Below are 26975 nucleotides of genomic sequence, written 5' to 3'. Positions count from 1 at the left end.
ATGGGTGGTTTGGGTGGTCGGGGGGGGGGTCGTCCCGGAGGGGGGACGCTTGTGGGTGGGTGGAGTGGAGTGTGGCAAGCGCCTAGGGGGGTTGGGCGGAGAGGAGGAGGGCGCTCGTGGGTGGAGTGGAGTGTGGCAAGCACCCGGGGGGTTGGGCGGAGAGAGGGAGGGCGCTCGTGGGTGAGGGGGAACGGCGGTGGGGACGCCCGGGGCAGGCGGATGGTGTAGAGCGTCGGTGGGTGTGGTGGGGCGCCATTACATATATATTTTTTTGTACTTATTAAAAAAAATAGACATTTCATATAATATATATATATATATATATATATATAGTTAATTTTGGAATGTTTTATTCATGATTTACTTTTTTTACACTAGAATGTTAATGCATGCCCTTTTAGAATGTGAGGGGTGGTGGGTGGGGCGATTGTTGATCATACAAATAAAAAAATTATGATATATTTTCGTTGTTAATTTAAGTTAATATGTTTTTATTATTTACTGATTTATGTGTTTCTATTTTTCAGGAAAATGGCATCAAAGAAAATTTCAGTGAATCTTTCTGGACCAAAGACTTTTAAAGGTGCATCTTCAAGAAACATTGGTGAACGAACTCCACCTGAGCTCGTGACTACAAATATTTCAAGTGCCTCAAGTGATAAGAAGATGATTTCAGACTGGAAGAATTCGAAAGAGGTGAAATTTCCATCAAGAATCTGGTATGTGAAAGAAAGAGAAACCACAAATGTGAATATATATCTATATATCGATATACCGAATGATAATGGAATTTTTGAGGTGATGGGAAGAGTCGTAGATATGTGTTCGGTACCGGACACTGAAGTTGTTTACGTACTTACAAAATCTCCCAAGTCACATGAAAGGGTTAAATACCAACTATCATATTCATTATATGACACGAGAGAGGTATCTACAAAGTTGTGTAATCAAATCGTAAATGAGATGACACAAAACATTGTAAGTATTGTTATTTATATTTGTATTTTGCGTTCTTGAAAGTGTCTCGCTATATTGTTTAACTTTGTTTTTTATTGACATATGATATTTTGTTTGGCAGAATTTCGTTGAAAGTTGTTCAATTAGGTTGGGAGGCATTCATTTCATAGAGCATGATATCATGAAAGTTGTCACTAGTTTTTACTTAGTGTCAGAAGAAGATATGGAAAATAAGCAAAATGTAGTAATTGATAATGCTACAAAACTACATCCAAAGAATCAGAAAAAAAAAGGCCTCTGGTGGATAAATCTAGCAAGGGTAAACAAGTTACTTTTGAGAATGATGAAGTTGAAATTGACAATGAAGCATATGTTGCCATTACTGAAGATGACATTGGAACTGAGAAGAGCCATAAAAAAACAAAAGTAACAATGCCCAAGAATAACTCTGTTGGGAATGTTATGACCAAGAAAAGTAAAGTTGAAGATTTTGAAGCAGTCATTACCAGCAATCAAGAACCTAGTGAAACTTCAAAAGAAAGCAGAGAAATCATTACACCGAGAGCTGATTTAGAGGATGGCATTATAAAAAAAAAACAAAATGTCATTCGAGAGAATTTGACAAAGAGAAACTTAATTGATGGTGGTCACACATTTCAGCTTAATGTCAGGCAAACCTATAAAGCAAGTGAAGGACAATGTCAATATCAAGTTAGAAAGCCACATCATCTGCTTGTTCACAACTTGAAGACATTGATGAGGTACAATCCATATGCTCATGTGGTTAGTTATGTGCTTCTTGTTGATCCACTTCAAGTTCCCAACAAAGAAGCATTTGATAAGTCAAAATGTTTTGAATATAATTATTATGTGCTTGGGGGGAACCATTCTGTAGAAGCTCAAAGACAATTGATGGAGGAATATCCTAATAACCCACGTTTTGAAACAATGAAATGTATCATTTACGCTGGTTTATCAGATACAGAAGAAAATTTAGTGGCATGGGATCATAATTCAGATAATGAATATAGGATGTCTATGACTTTCATCCAAAGGGTTAGATTTATTCATAGTGAATTTGAAGAAAAATGTGGTGGGGATAGGATAAATGTTACTGTAGATTTCCGAAAGGAATGTTGTATGGAAATAGGATATCAAATTGAAGAGAAAACGAATTCAAAAGGTGGAAAAGGCAACAAACATAGTGATTTATTCAGAGGTGTTGATAACATTTTCCAATTGGAATTTAGAACTGGAGATGTTTGGAGGTTGATTGATGAGATTTTTAGCATGTGGGAAGACATTGCCATTAAAAACCAGAAGGTCAAAAAGTCTAAGCCATTGATATGTGGCAACAGTAAATTAGCTCCTGAAATGAAGCATCTTCCAGACGATATGACTATCACACCTTGGAGGGCGATGCAAGGAGTGAAAGATGAAAAAATTGTCAAAACAATATTATCTCGTGTGAGGTCAGGGGAATTATCATTGGAGGAAATGTCTGAAGAATTTCAAAATTAAGTTTGTTGAAATATTTTTATTTATTTCTAGATTATAATTATATTTTAAATAAAACATGTTATTCTTGGTAGTATTTGTTATACATATCATTATATTAACTTTTTGTTACTTTATCTATGCAGTCACAAAGTTTATATGAAAATTCAAGAACAAATGGTTAGATTGTTGAATGAAGATAGTTGGGATGATGTTGTACGCAACTATCCAGATTCAAGTTCTACATCAACATTAAAAGCTTTTTATCTTGCATTTAAAAAGGTATCTTGATTTATACATTCATTTTTATTCATCTGTGTACTATTTTTAATTTATAACTTACACATATATTTGTTTATTTTATAAAATATGAGGAAGGATGATAATGGAGCGCCAGATAGTTTCAAAACCTTTATTGAAAAAATAAAGATCGAAAGACTGAGGAAGCAACGTATTAAGAATGTTCAACTTGATCCAACTCTTAATCATTTCATTTGGAATGGGCTAGACACTATTCAATATCAAGTAATACAAGGCGACTGTGAAAACATTGCTAAACTCATACCTAAAAGGGAATATGCCCTAGTCATTGCAAATATTCCCCATGGTTTCAATATTCCAAACATTGACTATGATAGTGACCCTTATACTTATCAAGCTCTTAGTAAAGTGGTTGCGGGATTTGTAGAAGTCACGTCATCACCATTATGGAGATTTGTGACATTTCATTCAGACACACAATTGGCAATGCTATTGTCAAGCTTCAAGGGGAAAACAAATTCAAGGATGTACCTTACATGGTAAGACGTTTAAAATGTATATTTGATTAATGTTGAAAAATTTATTTATGTACAAGTTAATTGAACTTTTACTATTTCATGTTACAAGAAAAAGTCAAATCTTCTTAACAATGAAGATCAACAATTTATAAATGATTGTGAGTTCATTCATATTGATAGTTGGGCAAAAGATGATAGCCATATGTCTATGATTTTTAATCGGGTAGACGGAAAGAGTCATAGCCAAATACTGACTTCACTAACATATGAAGACAAAGAAGCAAAAGGAGAGATAGTTAACATTTATCAAAAACCACAATTATTGATTAACTACCTTATAGACATTTGTTCAAATGAAGGAGATTGGGTTCTGGATTTATTTTCTGGCTCAGGTAAGTTTTATTATATGGAATTGAATTTCAATATGTTCTTTTTTTAATTAATATGTCATTGTACTAATTTAGTTCATTATTTCTTTTGTGCTTGATAATTATGTACAACACTAGCATGTTGCCTTCAAAAAGGAAGAAATTGCATTGCAATTGAAAAAGATCCAATACAGTGCAATTTCATTCAGCAAAGAATTAATGCTCTTCAATTTCTTCCAGATGCAATGCAAGAAATTGGGTTGAAGAAAGGGGACTTTAGTGAATCACGTGTGGCAAAAAAGGAAAAGGAACCCCAACCACCATTACATGGAATGTTTGGAAAGACATACATTGGGAGATTCGCAGACATCAAAGACCAATTAGAAGAGGAAAATGAGCAAAAGGAAACAGAAAATATTGTGGAAGAAGACAATGATAAAACTCTAGAGGACGAAGAGTTTGGATTACGTGACATTGTTGATTAAATTTAAGTTATGCTTGTAAATCAAGGTTTGCAATGTTTTGACTTTGACATTTTATGAGAAGAATAAACACTCAATTAGGGTTGTTATACGTTCAATATTTGTAATATGTGATTTTTGCATTGATTTTTAAGTTAATCATTATTTTTTGAAAAAAAAAAAGTGATTATTATTATTTTTTTGACATGAAATTCATAAAAAAAGCTATTATTTAACCATTTTTAGTTAAAATTATCATATAAAAATTGTGATTTTGACATGTCAATTCTAGCAAAAAATTATCAAAATGTGTAGTTTTTTAGTTATATTTATGTTAAAAATGGTTATTTTTATGTCCATTGTTAAAAAATATTGTTTTTTATAAACGATTCTTTCATGTGGATTGAAAAATTAATTAAGGATGTATAAATATGTAGAATATCGAAAATTCTAAATATCAACCTTCTAATTTAAAAATGCAAAACAATAAAAACCTCACGAAATAAAAATAAAAGACAAGAAAATGTGAAGAAAACGACCACTTCAAAAATTATCAAATTTACAAAATAATTATTTACATTTTATACATTAAAAAATTTAAAGCCAAAAAACAGGGCTTTTAAAAAAAGGGTGTGATGCAGAATACTCACTTTTTTAAATCAGCATGAAAATCACTACCATTCTAAAACGTGATGTACATAAAAAAAAATAAAGTGCCAAAAACTATGCTCTAAAAAAAACATGTGCATTCTGCATCACCCCTTTTCAAAATCAGGTCACTTTTTTGTTGTCTTTACGAAACGGGTAACAGTATCAGTTCCCGTTTCAAAGTTTACATTGTTCCTTCTTCCATATTTTTTTATCGTACACTTAGTCTCTTTGTTTTGGGGAAAATGTGCATTAAAATCAATGAATCAATGTTTAAGAAATTAATGGTTGGAAATAGTACTTGGCTCTTCTTGGTGAATTTTGATTACATGTCTCCTCCATTTTCTTGGATATAGAATGTTGTAGGATTTACATTGATACAAACCATATCTAGACCATTCTCCTATAGAACAGGAGAGAATCGTGGTTTGGTACCTAGGTGTCTCAACAAATAGGATAGTGTCCATAGGATGACTAATGGTTTAGTCCTTACATCAAGGTTGATGTTTGTGCCTAGAGTACAATAGATTCCTAGTCAACCTATACATGTATACCAATGTTTGGCCCAAAAGTATGATTGGTTCCTAGCTAGTATATTTCCTTTAATCAAAGCCTTCCAAATGGAAAAAAGAGTATCATCATCTGATAGATATAATCCAAGATCTCTCCATAGATTTTCATGTTTCATATTCTATTATTGTTTCTTTGTTAATCGTTGTTAATATCACTGACATTGATATATCCCATATCCATACCATTCTCCTATAAAATTATTGAGCACCATGGTTTGATACCTAGGTGTCTTAGTAGATGGGAATGTGTCCAAAGGATAACCAATAGTTCATTGCTTACATCTAGGCTGAAATTTGGCCATGGAGTATGAATAGTTCTCAGCCAAATTGTACTAGTGTTGGGCCCAAAGGTACTGTTTTTTTTGGTGACTAACGGAATTGGCAACGGCGGTGGTATCATACTTGCGTTACACGAGGTCGAATCCCGGCTGACGGTTATTTCCTAGGTAGTATATTTATTTAAATCATAGTCTTACTAGTAAATAATATGAGAATCATCATTCCAAAATAAACTCTATGCTTACATGAAAAATTACCGCAAAAAAGTTCTACAACATTGTTTCTTTTAAAATTCCATAAAAACAGAGTTCAATGGCATCATATTCAAATTCAGGGGGGACTTCATGGATTTCCATGATGGTTATGCCATGATCCCATTGCTACCATCCTATTACAACCATCTCATTGCTACCACACCATATTGGCTTGACAAATTTACTAAACTAGAGTTGGGACAATCCTATTTTGAGAGACCATAAAGGAATTTTTTTTAAACATATTTATACATGAAATATCCCTTGAAATATAATTTCTAACCCAATTTAAATTTCTCAATTTGGATATCAAAAGAAAAAATTATGGTCAAAATACTCACTCATTGTCAAAATAGGGAATTTAGAACACAGTTGGGACATAGCTGGGACAATCAATTTTGGAATGCCTAAATGGATAGATATTTCAAAACTATTTTTATGGTATATTATCCTATTAATATAGTTTATAAAAAAATCATTCAATTTAAATTTCGTATGAGAAATTTATACTAAAATACTAATTGCATGTCATAAATCTGCACTACTTAAACTTTCTTTTCTAGTCTTCTCACTAACATATTTGACTCTTGAATTATTATTATATTTAATACTTGTTTATATTGGAGATACCTACATGAATCTAATTTCATATCCATTTGGAATCATATCAACCCGTCATAAAATGAAAAAATTACACCTAAATTAGTGACTAGTGGTCTAGGGCACAGAACATAAACAACTATGCCATGTAGGTTGTTCCTAAGCATATTTGAAATAAAATCTCATGGAAATTTCAAAACATATTTCTAATGGAGATATCCATATGAATATACTTTATTTTTTATTTGGAATCACTTTGATCAGACATCAAAAAAATAAGTTATTAGCAAAACACTCTCGGGTGGTCTATCTGGCCAACACTCTACAAGTTTAAAAAATGAATTTTTTTGTTCATATTTCTTTGGATTTATTTATTATCACTATTTGTGATTTTTTTCCCATATGAATGTGGCAATGAAGGACCGATCGCATTTCTTCTCTAAAGGTATCATGTTTTATTACAAATAAGTGTTAGTTTTTGCAGGTCCTAAGAAGAACAAGAAGGTCAATCCATGCATAAAGTGGTTGTCGAAAAAAAAGTTACAATTCTAGAACCCTATTGCTGCAACTTCATGAATACAATTGTCGTAGCTCCTGAATCCTATTGTTGCAACTCCATAAATATAGTTTCTACAACTCCAAAATCCTACTGTTGCAACTCTTATTACACATTTCAACTTCAAAAATATAATTGCTACAACTCCATCAATACAGTTGCTGAAACTCTCAAGGATTCCAGTTGTTGTAACTTGCTACTGCAACACCTCCAAATTCCTAACAAGAATGAGGTCAATTCAAGCACAAATGATCCTTGACGACAAAATTTCATACGAGAATGGCATCAAACAAGAGGATTTTGAGTCCTTACAAGCACCATGATTTGAAGCTCAAAATTCTAGAAGTTGGTTACAATAGTATCCTAGATAAAACAAAAAACAATAAGACTTTTTATCAAGGTTATAGATGGATCAAAGAATTGGTGAAGTGAAGAATTGATTTAAATATGAAAGTGACTACCAGTGCTTCAAAAATCAAGTCCCACCACTACATTGCCAATTCCCTTGTTACAAAAGAATCCTTTCAATAAGACATGTCGTTCATCATGCTCATTCATCAGTACCAAGATATGCCCATGCATTTCCTTCTTCCCATCTCAAAATGATTACTTGCTGAAGTGTGTATATATTTTCTTATAAAGCTTAATCTTTCCTATAACTATTAAATCACAACTCAACCTCATCACTTCCTATTTCCTACTCCAACCATCCCTAACCCATGTAATAAAGTCATTCAAATCACTTACAATGTTGAGTCACCTTGTTATCCTATTCTCTTCCATAATAAATTTAATGGTGAAAACCTATCTTAAGTATCATTAGAACTTGGAATGTTTGAAAACCAACTTAATAATTCTAACTATGAAAACCCTCTAGGCACAGTCAGAAAAATATTGTTTGAAAACCAGCTTGTTGGCAGAAAAGTTATTGCAAACAAAAATAAAAGTTCATCTTCAAGTTTTATCTACTCTTTCACCAATTAATGAGGATTCACCAGTTTCACATAGAATGTTGTTCAAAAACTCACATCGTGATCCAATATCTCAAGTTGCAATTGTTCTTTCACGCTTAATTTTACATCATTGTGGACCATCTTAGGCTTTAAACAAGAATGTTATTATAGGAGTTGGTGCCGCTATATGTGTTGTTACAGGTACAATCATGGGTGATGCTTCAGTTGCTAAAACACCTCTTAGGTAGGTGTAGGTATGCTTTTATTTATTTATTTAATTTAATTTCATCACATGCTATAGATTTGTATTTGGAAAGACACTTAAGCTTTTATCTTGCTTCCACATCTTTTTCAATTTCTTGAGTGCATACAATCTCTTTAGTGTTTTCTTTTGGTGGGGGGGGGGGAAGGCGAATACCATCACCTTTACATCTCATAACATTCCTCATTATCCTCATTCAATGCCACTCCAATATCCATTAATGAGTAGGATTACAAACTTCCTTCTACAGCGTTGTTGCTACCACATAAGTACCAACAGTGATAAAAATTGCCTTGTTGTTTCCACATACGAATCAACAGTAATAAAAATTACCTTGTTGATGCCACATAAGAACCAAGAGTAATAAAATTTCCTTGTTTCTAATACACAATAATCAACAGGTAATAAAAATGCCTTGTTGTTGCTCCATACAAACCAAAAACATAAAAATAGGAAGCTAAAAGGAACATCCAAAACTTGCTAATTCCATACATATCTTACTAGATCCATAAACATTCTCAGGTCCACATTTTTATGCAGCATATCTTCCAATAGATCATATCCCATTTGATGAGAATATTAGTCTTTAACAACAAGATAAAATTTGGAAGAGGAAATCAAACTTTTATTTATAGATGGATAGGATGCTCCATAAGAACTTACAATAGAAGAAGCTACTATAGAATCCATTCATACATAAAAATATGTCCTCGTCCTTAATTTTGGATAGGTACAACAACAAAAAATCATTTTTCAGTGGTCAACAATAATTTTTCAGCATTAATGGCATAAGCAAGCCTTATTAATGTTACACAAGATCTAGTAACCATCATCATTGTTGTAAGAGGTGTCCAAGATGGAAAAATACCAAGATGATTGGGATATTCCTTTGAAAGTATTTGATTAATGTTATATGGTTTTGCTTGTATTTAGGAGTTTTTTATGGAGTATATAATAGGTATCCCTTCTGAATAGTAGGACAGCAATGCCATAGTCAAAGGCTTTATATTTTGTGGACAGTATAAGGTAGTCTCATTTTGTGTACCTTATGCAGTCTCTTTTTGGATCTGAATGATGAATGTAAGTGTACTGGACTAGAAACCATCCTTCTATTTTAATAGAAAATTTTAACCATTTCTTTGGAAGAAAAAATGTTGCATAAGAACTAGTAATGGAAAATTCCATTGCTGCCACACAAGAACCAGTAGCAGGAAATAAATTATCACCATCTCATGAGTTATGATTTACTACTGCTATTTCAGTTATAATTGTTCCTACTACTCTTATTTTAGATGCAAAAAATGATACCTTGATATTCGTGCATCAAATGCTCATGATGTTATGGACAAAAATGAATGAAACAAACAAGTATGCTTGCAGAAGTTCAATAAAAATTAGTTTGCAACAAATAGATAAAATAATATTTTCTCTACTCTTACAACACTCTTGTTGCAACTCCTTCTATAGGGTTGTTGCAACTCCACTATATTTTTTGCAAGATCATTAAAATTGTTTTAGGATGCCAATTTTAAATTTTGGAGGACGCTTTATGATAATTCATAGCAAGCATTTAAGACAAACTGAAAATGTTAACAATAGAAAGAGGTATGCAATGGAAAAAATAAGTGTACTTACAGTATGGATAATACAAAAGTAATTGGTTGCATGAGGACATGCAACATTTTCAGCTAAGGGGAGATGATGGGGGTTCAGAATTGGCATCTTTTTACACCCTTTTTTCCATACTATTAACTCTTTTTCATTAATCTATAACCATGTATTAGCTCATTATTATACTTATATGAGGGATATAGACATAAAATGTTTCCCATTACATTTCCTTAGCATTTTATATGAATTTATAATTAAACAAAAAAAAATATCATATTTGTATTTATATTTGAGTTAATTTACAAGACGGTGTGCTATATAAGTTGTTGTGCATTTTGTAATGTCACCACAAGGTGTATCTTGGTGGTCATTTCCGCAAACTCTAGAAATACAGTTGTTGCAACTCTAAATGCTACACATTCTTGGAACTCCGCAACATTGTTCTACATTGTCGCAACTCTGACTACATTGCTTCAATTCTAGCAACTTTGAGGAATTCAACTTGCGGCGCAATTTTTGGGAAAACAAAGATGAATTTGAAAATTCTAAAACATGGGTTTAGTGCATAATGAGCCAAATTGAGTGACACATGAGAATATTGTAAATATGAGTGTGATTTGGGAGATACAACCATTTTTCTTAAAATGTAAAACCTAGATTTATTGTTGCAACCATTTTCTAGACTTGCCCACTTCAGCAAAACAATTTGACCACCAGATATACATTTTTTAATTTTCAGCAATCCAATAGATTATAAAATAATGTGTCTTAGACAAGAAAAACTCCAATGCATGATGGCTCAAAAAAACTATCCATTTAATGGACTTAGTTAGCACTATTGTAACAATTTCCTTCTATAAATTATTCATGCATGTATAAATAAAACAAGATATCAATATGCAAGGTTAGAGGAAGGACACTTAGAGCAATGTCCGACGGTAATGAAATAATCCACCGTTGAGCTTTTATTTTTAATTGTAATTTTATGAATTTCATAGTGTGTGATTTGATGTAGTAATTTTAATTTGCATTGATTTATTTTAGTTATCTTAACTAATTTAAATAATTATTATAGTCAATGTAGCTAGTTTTGATATAGAATAATATTAGCACTATGTTCTAATGGAGGTAGGGCCCACTATAATATAATAGTTTTGTGTATTTTAGATAGATTCTTTAATTTCTTGTCGTGTAACTTAATTACGTAATTAATTATTTTTGTAGATTTTTTTATATTTTATTTTTTATTTCCGTAACTAATTTTCTATCATATGATTCAGTGTGTTGATGCAATTAAATTACTCATGCGAAATTGTGTTTATCTATTTTTGTAATTGATTTATTGTGCCACATTTTGTTTATTTATTTATTCATAATTCTTATATTTTGGATTGAGTTGTGTTCCTTAATGTCATTGAATAAATGTGCTTAACATAATGATTATCATTTGTTGGTCAGAGTAGAAACATGGATAATCTTGGTAAGGATTATTCTTTCCATTTACTTTCCTACAATTTAGATAAGATATTCTCTTCTACAATGTGTTTTTGAATGATCGCCCCATGTGGCTGAGAGGAGGGAATAGGAACAGTCAACCACCTTATTTGCATGCGTGTTTACTTTTATGCAAGTGTGAATTTGCTCTCCTGCAATCTAGATCAAGATGTTGAAAATAGCAACAAGAAATGTTAAAAATCTTAATTTAATTTGTCCTTGAATTAAATTGTAATTATATTATCATAGCAACGTGTAGCAGTTAATTAAGTTAAGTTGACTTAGTTGGCTCAGTAAATTCGATTTGGAAGTCTATCTAGTGTCATGTAGAGTGATCCCTAAATTTTAGGGTCCCAGGTTGAGTTCTTATTGAGTTTTAATTATTTAATTCAATTTAACTGAGTTAAATTCAGTTAAACTAGTTCTAACTATTGAAGGAACTAGTGAGTGGTCAAGTAAATTAAATTGGATTTAATTCACATGCAGTGATCAATTAGATAACTGATAATTCACTCATAAATAACTCATGCATGCCAGTTCAGAGGAAGACCCAGTGGAGATTAGAGTTCAGGATAGTGTACTATTAGTTGTATAATTTTCCGAGTTGTATAGATGGTGCATGCAATCAGTAGAAGGCCTATGATGGATTGTGTAGTTGTGGTGAGGGATTTTCCCAGTTAAATATGGGATAATTCTCTCAAGAATTGTGCAAGGAATTAGGGGCTTGGTAGGCAGAAGAATTGGCTAAGGAATTAGGGGCTTGGTAGGCAGAAGAATTGGCTAAGTGTTGGCTTGAGTTGGTTTGTGAAGTAGAGAGATAGATTTTACTTGTGCAGGAATTGTTCAGGTTGAACAAGCATCATATTTTCTTCTCAGATCTTTTGGTTAATGCAATATAGATAGTCATGGTTTTGAGCAATTTCTTTCCCAAAAAAATATTGTGTTATGTGTGATCGAAATCCTTCCTTTTATTCTTAGTGTTTTCATCGATTAATTTTTGTTTCCGCTAATGAGTAGAGTATATTCAAGTATTTTTTTTCTAGCATATTACATAAGCATTTTGAATCTACAAGTAAAAATCTACATGGTATCAGAGCTGAATATATTAAAGAAGAGGAGAATTCGAGTTTTTTGTGCGGGTGAAATCGAATTTGCAGGTTCATAGTTTAGAGTCAGAAGTATGTCATTCTACGATTTGAGACTTAGGTATGCCCTGGAGGGAAACTCAAATTACACAGCTTGGAATGACGGAATGGAGGTAGTGTTAGAAGATAACAGGCTGAAGGAATTCATAAATCATGATATTCTGAAGCCTCTAGCATCTTATGCTAAAGCACTGGCTGAATGGATAAAGTGTGTGGAAAAAGCGAGAAGGATTATCCTAGAAGGAGTTCCAGATCATATTGTCTTGAATCTCCATGATAAGGAGACTCCATCTGCAATGTGGAAGGAATTTATGAACCTATTTCAAAATAGCAGTGACCACAAGAAGTTGGCATTGAAGGAAAAACTCAGAAAGGTCAAGATGGAGAAGGGTGACTCTATTCTGAAGTACTTGACCAAGTTCACCCAATGTCGGGATGGGCTTGGAAGTGTCAAGATTGCTTTTTCCAAAGGCGATCTGGTGAGCCTAGCACTTCTAGGACTTCCTAAGAGCTGACACAATTACCAAGACTCAGTTAATGGGAGGGAGAAGCTACCAGAGTGGGAGTGGTTATGGTCCAACTTGGTACAAAAAGAGTTTCGGCGAAACACCAGAGATGGGACCTCATCCAAAGAAGTTGAAGAGGACTTTGCACTAGTCAGAAAATAAAATAAATCCAAGGGAAATAAGTCCCAAGGAGAGGAGGGTGGAAAGAAGAAGGACTTGTCGAACATCAAGTGTTTTCACTGTCATGAGTATGGGCACTATGCCACGAATTTCCCACAGAAGAAATCAAGCAAGGAGCCTGTAGTAGCAGTAGTATTTGATGCTCTAGCTTCACAATTCAAGCTTGATTTCACTCTCACTGCATGCATAACCAACATTGTAATGGGAATCATGTGGTATCTCGACAATGGTGCCTCATTCCATATGACGGGGAACAAAGATCTCTTTAGTGACTTGGAGGAGAAAGACCTCAAGCAGAACATAGAGTTTGGAGATGATGGGAGGTATAGCACGACTGGCATCAGTACAGTTACCTTTCATAAGGAGTCTAGCTCCCCTCTCAGAATCACAGATGTGATGTATGTTCCAAGACTAAATAAGAATCTTATTTCTGTCACGATATTGGAAGATCATGGCTACAATATGATTTTTAGCAAAGGAAAGGTTTTCCTTAGACACATCACCACGGGACGAGTGAAACAGATTGGTGTCCAAGACAAGAACTTGTATGCACTTGAGGTACAAGATGCATGAAAAGCCTGGAGGAGAAAGGAAAAGGTTAGAGACTTGGTGGTTGAGAGGGAGCATGAATTATCTCTCAACATGCAGCCTCAGATGCAGCCCCAAATTAGCCTAAGAAGCATCCTCAGCAAGTTAAGGAGCAGCCACAATTGTAGAAGCATAGAGGAGACCGATTGGAGACATCCACTTAAGCAAATACCTCTAGTATGGGGAAATTTCGATCGAAGTGGGAAGAGGGGGCACATACAGCCATACCTCCAGGAGAGAGTTGGGGCGATGAAAAGTAATAGTCCCAAGGGTGCAGAAATTTGGGCAGGATCCATTGAAATGTTTTGTCTCATGGATCATTACCTTGCTATGGGGGGCCCACAGTATTCAGCAGCAGTAGGATTAGTGTCATTCAGATACTGAGGAGTCCAGAGTCAGGAGCAGCACAGTTTTCCTAGTAGACAGTTGCAAACACAGTTGATTCAATTTATTTTGTTTGGATGCTTTTTGGTTGCAGATGTTGCAGTAGCAACAACAACAGTGACAAGAGTTGCATGCAGAACATTCCAAAGGTACCAGATCGTGATAGAGTTGAATTTCTTTTTTGTTGAGAGGGAGTGTTGAAAATATCAACAAGAAATGTTAAAAATAGCATCAAGAAAAATCCTAATTTAATTTGTCCTTCAATTAAATTGGGAATTAAATTGTAATTCTATTCTCATAGCAACTTGTAGCAGTTAACTAAGTTAAGTTGACTTAGTTTTCTAAGTAAATTCAAGTTGGAAGTATATCTAGAGTCGTGTAGAGTGATCCCTAAATTTTAGGGGCCCAGGTTGAGTTCTTATTGAGTTGTAATTATTTAATTCAGTTTAACTGAGTTAAATTCAGTTAAACTAGTTCTGACTATTGAAGGAACTAGTGAGTGGTCAAGTGAATTAAATTGGATTTTATTCACATTCAGTGATCAATCAGGTAACTGATAATTCACTCATAAATAACTCATGCATGTCAATTCAGAGGAAGACCCAACTCATATTAGAGTTCAGGGACAGTGTACTATCAGTTGTATAATTTTCTGAGTTGCACAAATGGTGCATGCCATTAGTAGAAGGCCTATGATGTATTGTGCAATTGTGGTGAGGGATTTTCCCAATTGAATATGGGCTAATTCTCTTAGGAATTGTGCAAGGAAGTAGGGGCTTGGCAGGAAGCAGAATTTGCTAAGTGTTGGCTTGAGCTGGTTTGTGAAGTAGAGAGATAGATTGTACTTGTGCAGGAATTGTTCGGGTTGAACAAGCATTGTATTTTCTTCTCATATCTTCTGGTTAATGCAATACAGACACTCGGGATTTTGAGCAGTTTCTCTCCCCAGAAAAAATATTGTGTTATGGGCGATTGAAATTCTTCCTTTTCTTCTTAGTGTTTTCATCGATCAACTTTTGTTTCTGCTGATGAGTAGAGTAGATTCAAGTATTTTGTTCTAGCATATTACATAAGCAGTTTGAATCTACCAGTAGAAATCTACATAAGAAGTGTGTTTAATTTCCTGCAAGTGTATTTACTTTCCTTCAATTGTGTTTACTTTCTTGCAAGTAGATTTAATCACTTTGCTTTTGAATTTGTAGAACCTTGCCAAGTTTGTGAATTTTCTATACTCCATATGTAGAAGTAATCATTGATACTACAACTACAAAACAAAACAATGAAAGTAGAAAGTGTGATCTGCATATTAGTGCGTAGTAACTTGCAATTTCTATATAAATCTTAGGTTGAAAATAAAATGCAAAGTATCTTGGTTGTCCTTCTAAGCAATTAGAACAATAATTAAAAGGCCCATTGCAAGCACTTTTGAAGCATTCTACTTCATCCTCTTCACCTCTACTTGTACCATATTCCAATGATTCTTCATTAGATTAGATTTTTGCTTAACTTTTATATTCTAATATATTAACAACAACAAGGATTTACATGTCCAGAGTAGAGGCCTCAATGGGTACAACAAACACTTCAGGAAACTTGTGATAAAGCATGTGATTATGTTTATTCATGGAGAACCAAGTCACGGTTTGTGGATCTAGTACAAGATCTAACTATCATGGCACACGTATATCATATATATTTTTATTTTACTCTTGGATCATACCCTTAGACCTATATGGGGGTTGAAGGGAACCATTCTTGGAAATCATTTATGAGGGAGGAGTACAATTCCTTGATATAGAATAACACTTAGGAATCTGTATCTCTTCCTCCCAACAAGAAACTTGTTAGATACAAGTGGGTTTACAAAAATAAGAGAGTAACAACAAAAGGATTCTCATATAATGATAGAGGAAATATCTGAGGACAAATTCATTATGGGTTTTATTAGCAACACCATCTTTCTACCAAGGAAAATTTTAAGAACCTCCCAATATTTATATGTATAATAAATGGGTGAATCCCCATGATACATAGGAAAAATGGAAGGCGATTTTATTAATAATATAATATGTATATATAATTTTTTTGGCGAATTTATCACCAAATTATATTATCTTGTAAAATCTTGGCGAAACACTAGTACAAAATGGTGAATCACTAAGAAATCTAAAGGTTGTTGCAATCGATCTTTAGAAAATATCTACAATAAGCCTCTATAAAAGGAATAAGTCACAACCATATTCAAAGCCTAACAATTTGGTGTGGTTGGGAGTAAAAATGCTCTCAAGTCACCTAGATATCAAAAACATTACAAATGAAAAAGAAAATAATAATAATAATATAATATCCAAGTGGAAACCTCATTAATTCACTTGGGATAAACCTTTGGCTAAAAACCACCATGGAGGCAACCTTAGGTCTAAATAAAGGCATTCCTCCTCATGAAAACCCTATTAGGATAAATGGGGTAAGGCACTAGTGAAAACCGGAAATGGCATCAATATCTTGACAAGAAAAATGAAAAAACAAAGGAAAAAAAGGAGGATAAAAAAACTTTTGGTTCATAAGTGTTTTCAAGTACACAGACACTAAATATGACTAGCAATAGGCCAATGAAGATCTCAAACTAGATTGGGAAACAAAGAATTCCAAGATACATAGACCAATAAAACAATTGGAAGGATTAATGTATCTATACAAAAATCATCACAACAAAACAACATTGTACATCCTATTACAAGTTCTATTTGCAAGAATCATCATCATCATCTTCATACTCCATGTCTTATCCTCCATTTCACACTTTCTCTATATCCTCCATTTCATCATCCTCTTTATTATCAATGCACCATACTAATTGTAGCAAGCACCATTTCCAAGTCCCATTAGCATTTTTCATATTCACCATATTTCTTGCAAAACAATTGTATGTTTCCATTACAAAACAAAGTGCTCTTACTATTGTCATGGAAAATCATACAGTACAATTGCTGCCATTGTTGAAGGTTATACATCACACAAATCATCACCGATATCATCATGGATGAAAACCTTCTTCAACAATATTCAACATACACAACCCCATGTGGTTTTCTTTGAACAACATTGATACCACCAACTCCTCCCAACATGCCATCACCGCTCATCTCCATGATTGGTTGTCAGATGGGAGTTCACAAATGCCTACATAAAAGGGATGGAATGAAGGGAAATAATGTCCATCATCTCAAACAAAGGTATTCAAATATGATTATGGAAACACATGACTGTAATTATGGCCCTATTCATGAACCTCACCTTGTGAAGATGGAGAAGGTCATGGTTAGTTAATAAGTTGGCACCCAAATTCAAGCCCATTTGGCTCTGTTGATATTATGGTTCCAAGTAGCTATGCTTTATCTTTCAGGCTAGTGGACACTATTTTTTTGGTCTCTCCCACGTGATCTTTTCCTTACGTCCCCTATCTCACTCCCCCATACCTTGTTTTATCAAAATCCATGTCTCATCATGGTTCTTCCCCTAGCCATCACAAAGGTCAAGATCAAGGAGTCTCCTTGCACATGAGATCACAAGATCACATAAAAGCCTTTGTAGCATATTATTTGGAGCATACCCCTAGGGTATCTAGAGAGGAATTGAAATTATTGAAAGTGAAGCAAGAGTGGGAAGAATATTTTGTTGAGAACGCAACAAGATGATGGAGCTTAGTGGAAAGGAGTTGCCTTCACTAAGTGGGCCCGGAGGCAAATTATGGCGCAAAGTCTATTTTTAGACTATGTCTATTTTTAGACATATGGATCATGGTCTATGAGTTGCAGGACGTTGTTTATGGATGATTGGTCATGTTGGGAAAAATAGATGGACTTCTATTTTTGGATCACAGCAGGAGTGATCAGAGTCTATTTTTAGACTGCTAGTCAAAAATAGAAAAGTCAAATATTATTGTCTCATAATAATATTTAGACTATAAACTTTATCTTATCCTCTTGGAGCACTTCAGTTTGAGCTACAGATGTGGCACATGCAGCTGTCAAAAGGAAATACACTTTTCTTATGATTCAGTTGAGCTATTGCATGCAAGACATCAGTTAGAACTCATGCATGTGAGTTCTGTGGAGTTGGATGTGGAGTTGATGGAGTTGTGTTCAGTTTGACTTGGTTAAACTAGTTGTAATTAGTCTAACTGTAAATAGACTAGTGATGAGTGATGCGAATTAATTGATTAAATTAATTCACTAATTATTAACTCATAATGCAACTGAAGAATACATCAGTTAACTCAATGCATGTACAATTTAGTGGAGACATGTGTTAGAGGTTGAGATTGCTATCAGTTGTGACTATAGTTTTGCATGAGATCTTGCACAAATCAATGTATTGAGTATGCCCATAAGGATTGTACAGCATATGCCTAGTAGAATAGCCTATGCTCGCGTGATTTCTAGTGGGAGTGATTCTCTTGCAGGATTGTGCAGTGGAGGCAGGCAAAGCAGCGGAGGAGATTTGAACCTGTGACTTGTTCGGATCTGATCTAGTTTTGTGTGTAACAGGTGGAGATAGTACTGAGTACTTGTGAGGAGTATTGTACTATGTAATGTTACATTTTCTCAATCATTAATATACAGATAGTGTGGGGTTTTTAGCTGTATGCTTTCCCCGGGTTACATACTGTGTTAATGTATGCATGCTATTGATGTTTCATTGTTTTTAATGCTGCTAAATTGATGATCAACGTAGAGGAGCTTATGTATTGTGCATGTATTCCGCAATAGTGCATGATCAGGATAATCTATGTTGAATAAGTGTTTATTATTCAAAATTTCTACATGGTATCAGAGCTGTTGATCATCAGATCTACTATTCAGAAAGTGTTTACATTCTATTTCTTCAGGCAGAGTCTGTAATCGGGCCAGGTAGCCTCTGGATTCATCCTTCCTTTGGAAGGTGAGATATCTGGTAAAAGCCCATACAGTCAATCTCTGTACGAGAAATACTTTGTTCTCACGAATTCTAGATCAGAGGCGGTTGAGTTTGGAGCTGGTGGAATTCGAATTTGCAGCAGTGTTTTCTTGGTATCAACGTGGCAATGTCTTTCAACGGATTGCGATTGGAGTATGCTCTTGAGGCAGCTCGAACTATATTACATGGAAAGACAGGATGGAGGCAGTGTCAGATGATAATGGGCTGAAGGATTTCATAGAGGCTGATGTCCCAAAGCCTACTGATGCTGCACAGGTTGATGCTTGGCAAAAGAAGACAGCAAAGTGTCGAAGGATTCTGTTGGAGGGCGTGAAGGATCACATTGTGTCCAGCCTGCATGGTAAGTCTTCTCCATACTTGATGTGGAAAGCGTTGACAGATCTATTCCAAAGCAAGAGTGATCAGAGGAAGCTGGCACTCAAGGATAAACTCAGAAACATCAAATGTGAGAAGGGAGACAGTATGCCCAAGTATCTCACGAAGTTCACTCAGTGCAGAGATGAGCTAGGAAGTGTGGGGGTGACTGTCGATGATGAGGACTTGGTGAGCTTGGCTCTCCTTTGTCTTCCGAAGAGTTGGCATTCTTATCAGGACTCTGTCAATGGTCGGGATACATTTCCAGGATGGGAGAGACTTTGGTCAGATCTTGTGCAGGAGGAGATCAGGCGGAATACCAGGGACGGATCTTCATCAAAGGGACCTGATGAAGAAAGTTGCACTTTGGCTGCCAAAGCAAAGAAGGGGAAGAACAAGAAAGCTTCTCAGTCTAGTGCGAAAGGCAAGAAGCAGGACATGTCCAAGGTGAAGTGTTTTCACTATCACCATAACAGACACTATGCCACTAATTGTCCGCAGAAGAAGAAGAACAAGCAAGCTACTGGATTTGCAACAGGAGAGGCTCTAGCCTCACAGTTTGAGCTTGATTTTTCATTGATCGCATGCTTGGTTTAGAGTGTGATGGGATCGGTGTGGTTCTTGGACAGTGGTGCATCTTTTCACATGACAGGAGATCAAGATTTGTTTTCTGATCTGGAGGACAAAGATCTTGGAGTGCACATCGAGATGGGCAATGATGGTAGATACAGTGCGACCGTATCGATACCATTTCCTTTGAGAGGGAGTCTGGTAAACCTTCGTATTTAAGGAAGTGATGCATGTTCCAGGATTGAAGAAGAATCTTATCTCTGTGGTGATGTTAGAAGACAAGGGATATGATGTTGTTTTCAGCGAGGGAAAGGCTTTCCTGCACAACAAGACAACTGGAGAAACCCGGAAGATAGGGGTTCGAGTGAGGAACCTTTATCAGTTGCATGTATATGGATGCGTACCAATGGCATGCAAGGCAGAAGGATTGGTGAGCCGGGATGATGGCGAGTTGTGGCACAGGAGATTGGGTCACCTTCACCATGGAGCCTTGAAGATACTGCAGCAGATCACTATAGGGCTTCCTAAAGGCACTCTTGCGCAGTCAAATCAGTGCAAGGTGTGTACCTTAGGAAATTTTGTGAAAGCCACCTTTCACGAGAAGGATAGTCGCGCCACGACGATCCTTGAGAGAATTCACACAGACGTGTGTGGACCTTTCTTAGTAGCTTCGACAGCAAAACACAGGTATTATGTGATTTTTGTTGATGATTTCTCTCGTAAGTGCTGGATCTTCTTCATGTAGAAGAAGAGCGAGACATACTCAAAGTTCTGTGAGTTCAAAGCACTGGTTGAGAAGGAGTCGGGGAAGAAGGTGAAGGCTCTTAGGAGCGATAATGGTGGTGAATACATCTCTGGCGAGTTCAAGGATTTCTGCAATGCAGAAGGGATTCGAAGAGAGCTCATAGCTCCCCATAACCCATAGCAGAACGGGGTTTCTGAGCGGAAGAACAGAACAATTGTGGGTGCTGCACGGGTGATGTTGCATGATCAGGGCCTACCCCTTCACTTGTGGGCGGAAGCATGCAATTTGGTAGTTTATGTGTAGAACCGTTGTCCTCACAGGATACTTGGCATGAGTACACCCGAGGAGGCTTATTCTGGTAAGAGGCCTGATATTTCTCATTTGAGGATTTTTGGTGATAACGTTTACATGCATGTGACAAAGGATGCCAGGAAGAAGTTGGAGCCAACCGCAGAGGTTGGGATATTTGTGGGGTACACTGATACACCCCACAACTATCGTGTGTATTTGCCAGACAGTGGTAAGACTGTTGTGTGACGGGATATAAAATTTCAGGAGGAGAAAGCCATGAAGTGTTCGCTTGAGAGGGAGCTACACTTGCATGCAGATGAGGAGCTATTAGTTCCTAAGGATGAGCTTCCGGACGTGGATCAGCCACAGGACGAGGTTCATGGAGTGGAAGAGACCACTCATGCAGCGCCAACCATCAGAGGGTGAAAGCGCTTGACAGAAGCTGAGCGACTGGCTCAAGATGCAGAGAAAGTTGTAGGACCACCTACAGCCCAACGCAGGCAGAGACAGTCACCTGATCGGTACACTGGATACATGGCTCTTATGAGCAAATGTGTTGTGACTGAGCCATCCTCTTTCGAGGAAGTTGTGGAGGATCCCGCATGGGTAGACACCATGGTGGAAGAGTATGATTCGATTGTCAGAAACAGTGCATGGGAGATTGTTCCTAGACCGGAAGGGAAATCAGTGGTGGGTTCGAGATGGATCTACAAAGTTAAGCAGGCAGCTGACGGGAGTGTGGAGAAGTACAAGGCAAGATTTGTTGCCCGAGGCTTTTCACAAATAGAGGGGATCGATTATGAGGAGACCTTTGCACCTGTCGCAAGGTATTCTTCCATACGGACAATTCTTGCTCTCTCAGTGCAGATGGGGTGGCACATTCATCAGATGGATGTGAAGACTGCGTTCCTCAACGGAGTCATTGAGGAGGAGGTGTACATTGAGCAGCCCGAAGGTTTTGAGATCTTCAGCAGCGAGTCGCATGTGTGCAGGCTCAAGAGAGCGTTGTATGGGTTGAAACAAACACCACGTGCTTGGTACACACGGATAGACAGTTATTTCACCAGACTTGGATTCTCCAAGAGTGAGGCAGATCCTAACCTATACCAGATTGTGGTGGAGGGTAAGTTGTTTATCATTGTACTTTATGTAGATGATTTGATTCTAACGGGTGATGAGCTATTGATACTTTCATGTAAGGATGATATTGCTAAGAAGTTTGAGATGAAGGACTTGGGCCTCCTTCATTATTTCTTGGGATTGGAAATTTGGCAGCGTAGTGATGGACTATTTGTTTCTCAGGGTAAGTATGCTCGGGAGATACTAGAGAAGTTCAACATGCATGGCTGCAAGCCTGTTGATACTCCTCTTCCTGGAGGTTGGAGGAAGGAGGATGCCACTTCGGCAGAAGAAGTGGATGCCACTGTTTATCGACAGTTGGTGGGGTCGCTTATGTATTTGGTCAATACACGACCCGATATATGCTATGCTGTTAACTAGCTTTCACAAGATATGGTTAAGCCTACCAAGCTCTTCTGGAAGGCAAGCAAGCATGTATTGTGTTATTTGAGAGGCACATCGGGATATGGATTGTGGTATAGACAGGAGGATGAGGTGAAGCTATGTGGCTTCACGGATGCAGATTGGGCAGGGAGCCCAACGGACAGAAAGAGCACATCAGGAGGGGTCTTCAGTATTGGGTCGACAGTAGTTTCTTGGTACAGCAAGAAGCAGAGATCCGTGGCACCCAGTTCAGTAGAGGCGGAGTATATGGCAGCAAGTTTGGCTGCATGCGAGGCTATATGGATGAGGAAGATCCTAGTCGGTTTGTTCGGTTCTTACTTGGAGCCTACTGTGATTTACTGTGATAACCAGAGTTGCATTAAACTCTCAGCTAATCCTGTATTTCATGATAGATCTAAGCACATTGACATCAAGTACCATCATATCAGAGATTGTGTGCAGCGGAGAATCATGTTACTTTCATACATTCCAACGGAGGATCAGGATGCTGATATCTTGACGAAGGTGCTCACCATGAGCAAATTCGAATACCACCGAGGCAGGATAGGGGTTGCTGATAATCCATATCTTGTTGAGAGGGAGTGTTGAGAATGCAACAAGATGATGGAGCTTAGTGGAAAGGAGTCACCTTCACTAAGTGGGCCCGCTGGCAAATTATGGCGCAGAGTCTATTTTTAGACTATGTCTATTTTTAGACATATGGATCATGGTCTATGAGTTGCAGGATGTTGTTTATGGATGATTGGTCATGTTGGGAAAAATAGATGGACTTCTATTTTTGGATCACAACAGGAGTGATCAGAGTCTATTTTTAGACTACTAGTCAAAAATAGAAAAGTCAAATATTATTGTCTCATAATAATATTTAGACTATAAACTTTATCTTATCCTCTTGGAGCACTTCAGTTTGAGCTATAGATGTGGCACATGCAGCTGTCAGAAGGAAATACGCTTTTCTTATGAGTCATTTGAGCTATTGCATGCAGGACATCAGTTAGAACTCATGCATGTGAGTTCTGTGGAGTTGGATGTGGAGTTGATGGAGTTGTGTTCAGTTTGACTTGGTTAAACTAGTTGTAATTAGTCTAACTGCAAATAGACTAGTGATGAGTGATGTGAATTAATTGATTAAATTAATTCACTAATTATTAACTCATAATGCAACTGAAGAATACATCAGTTAACTCAGTGCATGTACAGTTCAGTGGAGACAGGTGTTAGAGGTTGAGATTTCTATCAGTTGTGACTATAGTTGTGCATGAGATCTTGCACAAATCAATGTATTGAGTATGCCCATGAGGATTGTACAGCATATGCCCAGTAGAATAGCCTATGCTCACGTGATTTCCAGTGGGAGTGATTCTCTTGCAGGATTGTGCAGTGGAGGCAGGCAAAGCAGCGGAGGAGATTTGAACCTGTGACTTGTTCGGATCTGAGCTAGTTTTGTGTGTAATAGGTGGAGATAGTACTAAGTACTTGTGAGGAGTATTGTACTATGTAATGTTACATGTTCTCAATCATTAATATATAGATAGTGTGGGGTTTTTAGCTGTATGCTTTCCCCGGGTTACATACTGTGTTAATGTGTGCATGCTACTAATGTTTCATTGTTTTTAATGCTGCTAAATTGATGATCAACATAGAGGAGCTTATGTATTTTGCATGTATTCCGCAATAGTGCATGATCAGGATAATCTCTGTTGAATAAGTGTTTATTATTCAAAATTTCTACATATTTCTATCAAATACAGAGGTTGGAGAAAATATAGGACAATGGAATCCAAAACTGGGTAATACTAGATCAAGGCACACCCAATATATGTAAGCAACATAATATCTCTATTGGAAAATCAAAACTACCCTGGGTAAAGTCATGTTAGAAAGAAGTGAGTCCCAATAGGATATTCTCTTGTGCATAGATACTTTGCAATTACAAGTGTATAATTTGGATTACAAGGTGAATTCTCTTTCCAAGAAAGTAGTATAATTATGATTTCCTAAGAACAAGGAAGAGGAGGTTTCACCTTCACTCCAACACACAGATTCCCTCTAATGATGGTTGGGTTTTTTATTATTATTTTTATTTTTTAGATTAGACCATACAACCTTCTCACTAGCTCTAGTTTCAAGCCTTTCATTGCTTTGTTTGATAGTCTTAGGATACATGACTTATTACGTCGTAAGGCATTTCCCTTTGAGAAGAACTCCCCCCGAATGCCACTCTACATCATTTGGCATCATCAATCTTGTGTTAGACGATTGAACTATTATGAGTCGTCGGATGTGAGTTTTAGTTGGTTAGGTGTGTTAGTTTCTGATTGACGATTGAAATATTATGAGTCGTCAGATGTGAGTTTTAGTTAGTTAGGTGTGTTAGTTTCCCCATCGATCGTGATGAAGGAGGAGGTTGCTCATTCATCTACGCGTTGTACCCAAAGCATGGCGCCAATCAATTGATAGTTGTGAGTTCTTGGAGCAATGAAAGCTACTTGGCTGCTCTATCTTCGTGTTGTACCTAAAGCATGGTGCCAATCAATTGATAGTTGTGATTTCTTGCAGCAACAGAAGTTGCTGAGCTGCTCTATCAAATGCGAACAACCGGAAAATCTCAGCTCTTGAAAAACTAGGAAATTTTACTAGAGATGAGAAACCAGAAAATCGAGGGCAAGGGTTTAAGGTACTCTGTAGAAGATGGTCGAGAACCACTGAGTTTGAGTAAACATAGTGTCCAAATGGATGAACCATGCCAACCTTTACCATCTCAATTGCACACATTACCACTTGATTTACATAAAAGTGTGTCTTCCATAGATGATTCTTTAGGTATTTATTTCTTGCAAGAAACTTTATTCAATCTATAAGAAGGAGGTCGCTCACTTGTATTTGTGTTGTACTTAGAGCACGGTGCCAATCAATTGATAGCTGCGAGTTCTTGGAGCAACAGAAGCTGCTTGGCTGCTCTGTCGGATGCGAGCAGCCAGAAAAACTAGGCTCTTGAAAATCTGGAACATTTTACTGGAGATGAGAAACTAGGAAATCAAGGGCAAGGATTAAGGTACTCTGTAGAATATGGTCTAGCACCACTGTGTTTGAGTAAACATAGTGTTAAAATGGATTAATAATGCAAACCTTTACCATATCAATATCACACATTACCACTTGATTTGGATAAAAGTGTGTCTTCCACAGATGATTCTTTAGGTATGGAAAGAGATAGATGTAGCATAAGAGAAATCCATGCGTCTGGCTCTGTGCATAGCTTGTGGATCTTGTTTTAGATGGTAATAATTTGAGCAGTTATATACAAGAGCCTGCTTTTCCTAATGTTACATGCAATAATTTGCATATTTTAGACTTGAGCAGTAACAATCTGCAAGGGCTCGTGCCTCTGTTTCTTAGACAGTTTCATGGCTTGCAAGAGTTGGATCTGAGCAATAACTATGTCTGGTACAATACCTGAAGCTCTTGTCCAACTCAATTTATGAATTTTGAATTTGGCTCTTAACAATCTTAGTGGACCCATTCTGGTGTTTTCACTAATTTTTGGCAATGAGTCATTTGCAGGAAACAAGCATTGTGGGCCTTCTCTTGCACCTTGTGTTGGAACTCAAGTTCATAGGCATTCTCGATTGAGCCATGGGGCAGTTACAGGAATTTTTATTGCATTGATGATAACCAATGTTGTCTATGTGTCCTTGTTGATGGGAATTGGAAGTGCCCAAAATATGAAAGTGTTGAGGAGTAGGGGACCCCTCTTTGAATGAATTGGAAGATGAAGAAATAACGGAGGGCAGATTGGTGGTTTTTTGAAGATGGGGAGAATCTCATAGTTGAGGATGTGATGAATGCATCATGTCAAGTACTAGGTAAGACCAATTATGGCACTGTCTACAAATCCAAGCTTAGCCAATGAGGAACTATTTCTCCCCTGACTTGCAAGGACCAAAAATAACTCATACCTATAATTAAGGATTTGGGTGGCCTTCAGCATGAAAATATAGTCCCTCTCAGAGAATTTTATGAAAGAACAAGAGAGAAGCTTCTTGTATATGATTATCAGAAGAAAAGCAACTTCGTTGACCTTCTTCATGGTAAGTTGTCATTTTGAAACCCAAGACTAAGGAATATTTTCTTTGTTGTCCTTTATTTTGCACATGCTCGAGGTGGGAGGCCCTCTTTGAACTGGGCTCACAGGCACAAGATTGTTCTTGGAGCAGCAAGAGGACTTTCCCACCTTCACACAGGACTGGAAACACCCATCATTCATGGCAACCTCAAATACAAGAATGTTTTGGTGGATGAAAACTATGTGGCATATCTTACTGATTATAGTCTAGACCAGTTAATGACCCCGCCATCTGCTGCTCAGATGATGAATGCAGCTACACTTGAGGGCTACAAGACATTCTCCTATTAG

General features: G+C 36.5%; 1 pseudogene; it reads left to right on the top strand.

Annotated features, from left to right (window-relative positions):
• On the top strand, positions 1–26975 carry LOC149253437 (putative kinase-like protein TMKL1 pseudogene; annotated as a pseudogene).

The sequence above is a fragment of the Pinus tabuliformis genome, chromosome 7 (genome assembly GCF_031772625.1).
Source record: "Pinus tabuliformis cultivar Carrire ecotype Pingquan chromosome 7, CPIR1, whole genome shotgun sequence".
NCBI classification, from domain to species: domain Eukaryota; kingdom Viridiplantae; phylum Streptophyta; class Pinopsida; order Pinales; family Pinaceae; genus Pinus; species Pinus tabuliformis.
This window is presented reverse-complemented; position numbering and strand designations above follow the sequence as displayed.